This window comes from Tenrec ecaudatus, chromosome 9, assembly GCF_050624435.1.
Source record: "Tenrec ecaudatus isolate mTenEca1 chromosome 9, mTenEca1.hap1, whole genome shotgun sequence".
Classification (NCBI taxonomy): Eukaryota; Metazoa; Chordata; class Mammalia; order Afrosoricida; family Tenrecidae; genus Tenrec; species Tenrec ecaudatus.
The window spans coordinates 65,146,345-65,156,387 of record NC_134538.1 but is presented as its reverse complement, the minus strand read 5'-3'; the positions used below and the strand labels follow the sequence as shown (position 1 = coordinate 65,156,387).

Genomic DNA, 10,043 nt, shown 5'->3' with positions numbered 1-10,043 from the left:
CACTTATACATCCGTTGCCCTCATCATTCTCAAAATTCGCTTTCTGCTTGGGTTCCTGGAATCAGCTCCTCATTTTCATTTTCCCCTCCCCCTCCCTCCCCGCTCCCCTCTACCTCATGAACCCTTAATAATTTATAAATTATTATTTTATCTTATTTTACACTGCCCAGTATCTCCCTTCACTCACTTTTCTGTTGCTCAACCCCAGAGAGGAGGTTATATGTAGATCCTGGGGATCAGTTCCCCCTTTCTACCTCCTCTTCCCTCCAGGTATTGCCACTCTCACCACTGGTCCTGAGGGGTTCATCTGTCCTAGATTCCCTGTGTTTCCAGTTCCCATTTGTACCGCTGTGCATCCTCTGGTCTAACCAGGTTTGCAAGGTAGAATTGGGAATATGATAGTTGGGGGGAATATATAATCACTTCTTGATATAAAGTTCTTTCTTAGACATATATGAGTATCACTGGATTAGTTTCTCTAGTCAACCCTGTTTAACACCTGTCATGGATTTCATTTACAGAAAATCACACAAAACAACTAGACACAAACAAAATAAAAAATGACTAAAGAAAACAGAAAATTTTCAACCAAAAAGAAACAGAAAATATTAAAAACGGAAACAACTTTGAAATAAGTCAAAAGGAAGAGCAAATGATAAAGTGTTACATTTTCACCTATCTACATATGTCATAATTGGCTTTACAAACTCCCTTTCTGGGAGCAAGGCTATGCACACCCCTTGATGAGGGACAGAGAGAATTTACTGCTTATTCTATGTGGGAACCCTGAAATTGAGTTGGGGCCTCCTCTGTGATCCATAGCCTTTCGAACACCAGGTGTTCAACATTTAACCTTTGATATGATTCCTTTCTTCATATTTAGATCTGACCATTTAAAATCCTTGTATAATACAGGCTGGTGTGTTTTTCCATGTGGACTTCATTAATGCCTCACTTAAATGGCTGAAGGTTTGAAGACAATATTTTTAAATTTTTCTGATATAATTATACATGTGTGTGTGTGTATATGGCTTCAAGATACTCCAATCCCAACTATGATCTACAAAAGCTAGTGATGAAGAAATTGAAGAATTCTAACAAGCACTTCACTCTGAAATTGATCAAACATGTACTCAAGATGCATTGTTAATTATTGACAATTTTCAAGTAAAAGTTGGAAATAAAGAGGAAGGAACAGTAGTTTGGAAATATAGGTTTAATGATAGAAACTAAGCTGGAAATTCCATGGTAGACCAATAAATTGTTCTTGGTAAATTCCTTTTTTCAGCTATAGAAATGGCAACTATACACATGAATCTCTCCAGATGGAATAAGCCTAAACCAAATTAGCTACAAGGCAGGAAGAGATGATAAAGAACCAAATAGCAGCAGCTAAAACAGAGCCATGGGCTGACTGTGGAACAGACCGTCAATTGCTCATATGTTGTTCAGGTTGAAGTTGAAGAAAGTCAAACCAAGTGCACTAGAAGAAAAATATGACCTTTGGAGTATCTCAGCTGAACTTTGAGAACAGCTCAAGCACAGATAGATGTGCTGCACTGAACACTAAGGATGAGCTGTGGGAGGACATCAAGACTTGGAAGACTACAGCTAGAGCGCTCTTAGAGGCGAGAATGGCTAGACTTCGCCTTACATCCTTTGGACATACTGTGAGGAGAGACCAGTCCCTGGAGAAGAGCATTATGCGTAGTAAAATAGGAGGGCAGTGAAAAAGAGGAAACTGGCAAGACAGATTGACACAGTGGCTGCAACAATGGGCTCAAACATAGGAACGATGGTGAGGGCAGTGTCTCCTTTGTTGTGCAGAGGGTGGCTATGAGTTGGACCCAACTGAATGGTACTTAAACACAACAGCAAGCTTTCTATGCACAGGCCTTTTGCTTCTTTCGTTAGGCGTATTCCTAAGTGTTTCATCTTCTGTGTGGCTGCTGTGATGGTATTATTTCCTTGATGCCTTCTTCAGAGCTCTCCTCCCTGTGGTATAGGAATCGGATTGATTTCCGTTTGTTAATCTTGTGTCTTGCTACATTACCAAATCCTGAAATTTTGTCAAGCCGTCTTTTGTGGAATTTGCATATTAAATCACATCATCTGAAAATAGCGGAAGCTCGCTGCTTCTTTGCCCAATTGTATTCACTTGGTTTCTTTCTGTTGGCGAGCTGTTCGGGTTAAGATTTACAGCATGCTCTTGACTAAGAGTGGCTACAGGGGACATCCTTGTCTAGTTCCTATTCTCAGGAGAAATGTTCTCAGTGTTCCCCCTTTGAGCATAATGTTGGCTGTTGTATTTTGTACATGGCCTCTTTTAGAGTGAGGAATTTCATTTTTATTCCTATTTTAAGTTTTCTTACCAGAAATTGGTGTTGGATGTTGTCCAGTGCCTTTTCTGTATCCATTGATATGATCATGTGTTTCTTATTCTTTGTCTTGTTTATGTGATGGATGACATTGTTTTTCTTACATTGAACCCTACTTATATTCCTGTTATGAATCCCACGTGGTCATAATGCATTCTTTTATATGAATGGTTGGATAATATTGCTAGAATATTGTTGAGAAGTTTTGTGTCTGTGTGCATGAGGAACACTGGTCTATAATTTCCCATTTTTTGTGTAGTCTTTAGCTGGTTTTCAGAGTACACTCACGTCACAGAATGAGTTTGGGATATTGAAGTTTCTTGATGATCTTTTTCCTTCATTTTATATGAGTCTGTTCAGATTTTCTACATCCATCTGTGGTAATTTGGGAATGTGATGAATTTTGAAGCATTTGTCTATTTCTTCTAGATTATCAAACTTGTTAGCGTACAGCCTTCTGTGGTTATGTATTATTATTTTTTTAATTTCATGTGAATTTGTTCTAAATGTTTGCATCTACTCTTTCTTTTCCTTTGTTGAGTTTGCCAACAATTCGTCAATTTTGCTAATCCTTTCAAAGAACCAACTTCTTGTCTTGCTGATTTTGCCATTGTTTTTCTGTTTTCTAATTCATTTATTTCCACTGTAATCATTATGATTTATTTCCTTCTGTTAGAGGGCTTATGCTGTTGTCCTGTTGCTAGATGTTGAAGGTATAATATTAAGATGTTCATTTTTAATGCATCCTCTTTATACATGGGTGCATTGATTGCTATAAACTGCCTGCTGGTAGTTGCTTTTGCTGTGTCCTAAACCTTTGGCATGTTGTGTTATTATTGTTTATTTCAAGAAAATTCCTAATTCCATCCTTTATGTGATCTCTTACCCTGACGTTTTAAGTACTACATTGCTTGGTCTCAATGTGTTTGTTTTTGTGTTCCTACACTTGCTATGGTTGATTTCCAAGTTTACAGTGTTACCGTCTGAGAAAACCGATGGTATGATCTCATTAGTTTTTAATTTGTTAAAGCTTGCTTTGTGACATGTGACTGCAGTTTACCCTGGAGAAGAATATACACTGTGTTGTTGAGTGAAGTACTCTGTGTCTGTCTAGGAGTTCATGGTGGTTGATTGTGTTGTTTAGCGCTTCCATTTTTACTGAGCTTCTTTCTGGATAATCAGTTTTTCTTTTAAAATAGTGTCTTGAAGTCTCCCATTATCATTGTCAAGTAGTTTATTTTTGTCTCCAACTCTGTGAGAATTTTATTGATACATTTCGAGGCTCTTTCATTCAGTGAGTTTATGTTTATAATGGTTCTGTGTACCTTGAATCATTATATAGTGTCCATTCTTGTTTCTTATTATGTTATTTGTCTTGAAGCCTGTTTTACCAGAGACTAATAGTATCACTTCTGCCTTGTTATTGTTGCCATTGGCTTGCTAGACTTTTCATCATCCTTGCCTGTTTAGTCTGTTTTTGTCTTTGTGTTTAAGGTGTGGCTCTTATAGATGGATTTTGTTTTCGATTGCAGCTTGCTACTATCTGTCTGTTGATTGGTACATTTAATCCACTGGCATCCAATGTCATTATTACTATATCGGGTTTTGTTATTGTCTGTTTGCCGTGTTTGTGTTTGGTTTTCTTTTCATTTGTGTGTGTGTGTGTGTGTGTGTGTGTGTGTGTGTGTGTGTGTGTGATTGTATGGATGCCTTTGTTTCCCCTCTAAGTCTGTACTATTTTGAGTGTCTTCTTCATATTGGTTTATGGTGGTGATGTCCTGTGTAATGCTGTTGTTGATTGTCTGCCTGTAGTGATCTAGTAGATATTTTTTGTAATTCTGGTCCTGTTTTTACGAATTCCTCTGATATGTTCCTTACCAGGAATTACCCTTATTTCTCCCTTGTATTTGAGGGATAATTTTGCTGGTTATAGAATTGTTAGTGGGAAGGGGTTTTTTTTCTTTTAGAATTTTATATATGTCATTCCATTGCCTTCTTGCCTGCATAGTTGATGCTGTGAAGTCTGAGCTTATCTTTATAGGCTTTTCTGTGTCGACGAATGCTCTTTTTCCCCCTAGCTCCCCTCAAGATTCTCTGCTTTTCCTTGACATTGGAGTGATTGGCAGTAATGTTTCACTGTTTTTCTTTGGAGCTCTATCCTACAACTCCCAGCTTCTTGAGCAGTTGTTTTCTCCTCATTTGTGACGTGGGGTTTCTACTCTCATAAAGATGTGTGGTCTTAGAAATCACAGCCACGGTTCTAACCTGTCCACCAGCATCCCTAAGAGCTGGAAGTGACTCAATAGCTGTGAGTTTGTTTTTTGTTTTTTATACTGTTGGGGAATTTTTCTTCATGATTTCTTATACTAGTTTCGCTGTAGATTTCTGTTGTTGTTTCTTCTTGATCTAGAATTCCAATTAGACACAGGTTCTTTCTCTCAATAGTGTCCCACATCATTCTCAGGGTTTCTTCCAATTCCTTCCCCTTTATGTTGATTGCTTCTCTCATAAGTTGTGGTCAGAATGGTTGTTTAGTATTGTCTCATCTTCCACCACTTGTCCTGCCCACCCCCTCGGTAATGTCCAAAATCTATTCCCTTTCACATGAAAGTCTTCGTTTTTTATTCCTCTATAACAAGGATCTCCTACAATATTTGGCCCTTTTGCTATTGACTAATTTCACTCAGCATAATGTTCTCCAGGTCCATCCATGCTAAGGGTGCTTCATGGTTTCATCCACTTTTTTTTCATTCCACTGTGTGCACATACCGATTTCGTTATCCATTTTTTCGATGATGGGCATTTAGGCTGTTTCCGTCTTCTTGCTCTTGTGAATTCTGCTGTGATGAACATGGGTATGGATCTCTCTGTTTGTGTTCTGACTCTTACTCCTTTATGGTAAATGCCTGGCAGAGAGATTGCTGGGTCATATGAAATTTCTCTCCCGGCTATTTGACGTAATGTCATATAGCTTCCCACCATGTTTGTACATATTTGTAGTGCCAAAAGCAGTGTGTGAAGCTTCACATCTCTCCTCAGCCTCTCCAGCACTTGTCGTTTTCTGTTTGTTTGGTAGTTTGGGCTATCATTGTCAGTGTAAGGTGATATCTCATCATTGCTTTGATTTCTTAGATGCCTAATGATCAATCACATGTTTATTGAATGCCATTTGGATGTCTTCTTTGGTGAACTATCTGTTCATGCCCTCTGTCTATATTTAATTGCATGATTCATCTTTTTCTTTTTTTTCATTGAAGATTATTTTAAAAAACAATCACAGCTATCAATGCACTCTTCTCAACTTAACTGGACAGTCTACCTGTGGCATAACTGGCAGATAAAAACATCTCCTTACAACTTGGTGGTCCCAAGTTACAAAAAAAAAAAATCCAACAACAAAATGAAAACAACCATTTCACAGAAAGGAAAGAAAGAATATGCAATCCGTTTAAGAAATACACTAACAAGCAAAAATACATGGGAAAAGAGTAACATGAATAGTTTTGACTTGACTGAAGGAATGGAGAGACTGGGCTACTGGGAAGAGGTGTATCACGGCAACTCAGGCATGAAGATTCGGGAGTAGGACTCTCTAGCACTGGAACCTCCCCTGCTTCCTGAATAAACATGACACCTTGCAGTATTATAGTTCATGGCTCAGACACCTACCTCACTTGGCTCTATTCCTTACCCACTCTAGCCTTGACTTAAATGAGTCAGAAAAACTTGGGATCATAGCGTAAAAAGAAAAATAACCACATATATATTCCCCCTTTCGGTGGCTACTTCAGACCTGGGTTTGTTTCTAGAAAATTCCTGAAGAAAATTTATTAGAAGTCTGTAGTTTTGCTAAATCAAGTCTCCCAGTTAACATTTAGAAAACCCCCAGTTTGGGCTAAGAGCATTGCTGATGGTTCCTAAAGAGGGGTAGCCAAAACATTGTCTTTTATCTCAAAACCAGTGTTAAAAATCTATTTCTTGGTTGAGAGAAAAAAGGGGGAGCCTGAAAATCACAAGTACAGAACATTTAGGACCCCTGTCCTTCTGGATCCACACTTCCTTCAGGGTCTTCATCATTATAAATGTTCTCTGCCATCTGCCACACTTGCATGATGTTATCTTCTGATACAGAACAAATCACCCAAGGTTCATTGGGATTCCAGGAGAAGTCAGATATCTTGGCAGTGTGATCACCATGAATAAACAGCAACTCGGGTGGTCCAGCTTCTGCATCTTCTGGGGACTGTTCCTCTCCAATTTTACTTAAGTCCCAGACATTCAGTCTGCGATCAGTACCACTGGAAGCCAAAATGGTTTCATTGTGAGGCGACCACTGAACCTGGAATATTTCATCCTTATGTGATTCAAAAGAATGCAACTTGAGTTTCAGATTTCTTAGATCCCACAAAGCAACAGTCTTGTCAGCTGATCCTGTGGCAAGAATGAAGTCACTATAAGGATTGAAAGAAAGGCAGTTCACTTCAGCAGTGTGAGCATCAACGGAGTGGCTTGGTTTGGAAGTATTGTTTGAACGAGTATCCCAGATCATGAGCTTCAGATCATCAGCAACCAACCCAAACAGAGACTCATGAAGTAGATGCCAGGAAACGTCTTCCACTACTGCAGTATGTCCAGTAAAGATGGATTTTGCATCCACCACTTTTCCTTCCTTTGGAACAGCACTGATGTCCCACAGGCAGATGGTATGGTCATCTGAAGCACTAAGCAGGTGCCCGCTGAGATTGGGGTTCCACGAAAGTCCATAGCCTTCCTTTTGATGTCCATAGAGACGCAAGTCTGGGTTACACTCTCCAGAAGGGCCTGGTTTAGAAGGATGTTTTGTGTAGTCAAAAATGAGAACATCACTGGATGGCATCTTGGTGGCAATGATGCAAGGGTTCTGAGGCATGTAACGGGCCCGGTTTACTTCTCCTTCATGGTTGATCTTGATTTCTATTTCAATCTTGCCACTGACAGAGCCAAAACCTCCAAATTCTCCTTTCTCACTGTTGTAGTTCGAGGCATCAAACTGAGCATCATCATTAGGGAGCTGCACACTGGCTATCACAAGGTGGTTTTGCTCATCCGATGTATGTGTGCCCAAGACAAGTCGATGGATGCTGAAATCCCTCCCTTCTGGTCTGGCTACATCTGGAAGCCACTGTACAGTTAGGCTGGGCCACTCCAGAGCATGGGTCATCACCAAATCGTAAAGAAAAGGGTGTTCTTTTTCCATATTTTGTACTCCTCGTTAATCATGTGTTCTTCCACAGCGTCATCAAAGGCTGCTTCCTTGTCGGCCATGGCGGGCAGTCAGACTGGAGCACAGGGAGGGAGCTGCGAGGAGAGCAGTGCGGGAGGGGCGGGGAGGCTGCCGATTCATCTTTTTCTTATTGACATGTTGAGACTTTCTGTAGATTTTAGACATTAAGCTCTTTTCCACTGTGTCATTGCCAAAAAAAAAGTTTGATATTCTATGGGTGTTCTTTAAAGTCTTTTTTAATCATTTTATTGGGGGCTCATACAACTCTTATCACAATCCACACATACATCAATGTGTAAAGCACATTTGTACATTCATTGCCCTCATCATTCTCAAAATATTTTCTCTCTACTTAAGTCCCTGGCATCAGGTCCTAATTTTCCCCCCTCCGTCCCCACTTCCCCGTCCCTCATGAACCCTTGATAATTTATAAATTATTATTTTTGTCATGTCTTACACTGTCCAATATCTCCTTTCACCCACTTTTCTGTTGTCTGTTCCCCAGGGAGGAGGTTATATGTAGATCCCTGTAATCGGTTCCCCCTTTACACCCCATCCTCCCTCCACCCTCCTAGTATCACCACTCTCAGCACTGGTCTGAAGGCATCATCTGTCCTGGATTCCCTGTGTTTCCAGTTCCTATCTGTACCAGTGCACATCCTCTGGTCTAGCCAGATTTGTAAGGTAGAATTGAGGTCATAATAGTACGGGGGGCGGGGGGTTAGGGAAACATTTAGCATTGTTGCTACACTGCGCCCTGACTGGCTCGTCTCCTCCCCACGATCCTTCTGTAAGGGGGTGTCCAGTTGCCTAAAGATGGGCTTTGGGTCTCCAGTCCGCACTTCTCCCTCATTCACAATGATATGATTTTTTGTTTTTTGATGCCTGATACCTGATCCTTTCAACACTTCATGATCACACAGGCTGGTGTGTTTCTTCCATGTGGGCTTTGTTGATTCTGAGCTAGATGGACAATTGTTTACTTTCGAGCCTTTAAGACCCCAAATGCTATATCTTTTAATAGTTGGGCACCATCAACTTTCTTCACCACATTTGCTTATGCACACATTTGTCTTCAGCGATCTTATCAGGGAGGTGAGCACACAATGATCTGATTCTTTTGTTCTTTGATGCGTGATAACTGATCCCTTCGGCACCTTGTGATCACACAGGCTGGTGTGCTTCTTCCATGTGGGATTTTTGTTTCTAAGCTATATGGCAACTTGTTTATCTTCAAGTCTTTAAGACCCTAGAAGCTATATCTTTTGATAACCAGGCTTCATCAGCTTTCTTCACCACATTTGCTTATGCACCTGCTTTTTCTTCGGTGATTGTGTGGGGAAGGTGAGCATCATGGAATGCCAGTTTAATAGAACAAAGTATTTTTGCATTGAGGGACTACTTGGGTGGAGGCTCAATGTCCATCTGCTACCTTAATACTAAACCTATAAATATATGCACGTAGATCTTTTTCCCCATCCTCATATATAAATATATTTACATGGCTGGCCCTACTATGAGACATGACATCACTCACTGACCCATAGCCCTACAGGAGACAACACTGGAGACAGAATGTGGGAATTCCACTCAATCTGATCTCATCACACTGAGACAAAACAATAAGGGTGTGGTGTGCAACAAACACCAAGGGGAACAGAGCAACAAAGGCCCCGGGGAATACCAAAAATATTCTTTGGGGCCGGTGCTTGGCACCCCATCAGACTCTACCAGAAAACACTCCTAAAGACCAATAAACAATCCTTGAACTAACTACAAGCTTTTCTTTTTTGTTGTTGTTGTGTTGTCGGGGTTTTTTGTCATTGACTTTATGATGTTGTTTTCTTTTCTTTTCTTGCTTGGTTTTGCTCTGTCTTGTTTTTTGCATGTTATTATCTCCGCAGGTCTGTCTAAATAAAATAGGCTGGATGAACAATCTGGGTGAGAAAACAACGGTACTGACAGTTCCAGGGGGACAGGGGAGAGGGGAACATTGGGTTGGGGGGTGGGGAGTAGTGATGTTAATAAACCCAGGGACAAGGGAACAACAAGTGATCCAAATCGGTGGTGAGGAGCATATAGGAGGCCTGGTAGGGTGTGATCAAGGGTAATGTAACTGAGAAGAATTGCTGTAACCCAAATGAAAGCTGAACATGCTAGTGGGACCAGAGGATATTAAAAGGAAATAGAGAAAAGAGCTAGGAGTCAAAGGGAATTATAGAGTCTCTTTTAAGTCTTGTGATGAAATATTTTAGTGCACACAAGTGTTTATACTGTGCAATTCCCAGTCATCTATTTTGTCTTCCACTGCATGCATTTTCTTCATCATATTTGATAGTGTTTCTATGTCATGGAATAAGGCCCTTAAGTTTGTCCCTGTTTCCAGCAGGTCTTTATAGCTC

At 40.3% G+C, this 10,043-nt stretch overlaps 1 pseudogene; it reads right to left on the bottom strand.

The window, feature by feature from the left end:
* Positions 1 to 5,965: 5,965 nt before the first annotated feature.
* On the bottom strand, positions 5,966 to 7,682 carry LOC142456384 (histone-binding protein RBBP4 pseudogene; annotated as a pseudogene).
* Positions 7,683 to 10,043: the final 2,361 nt, after the last annotated feature.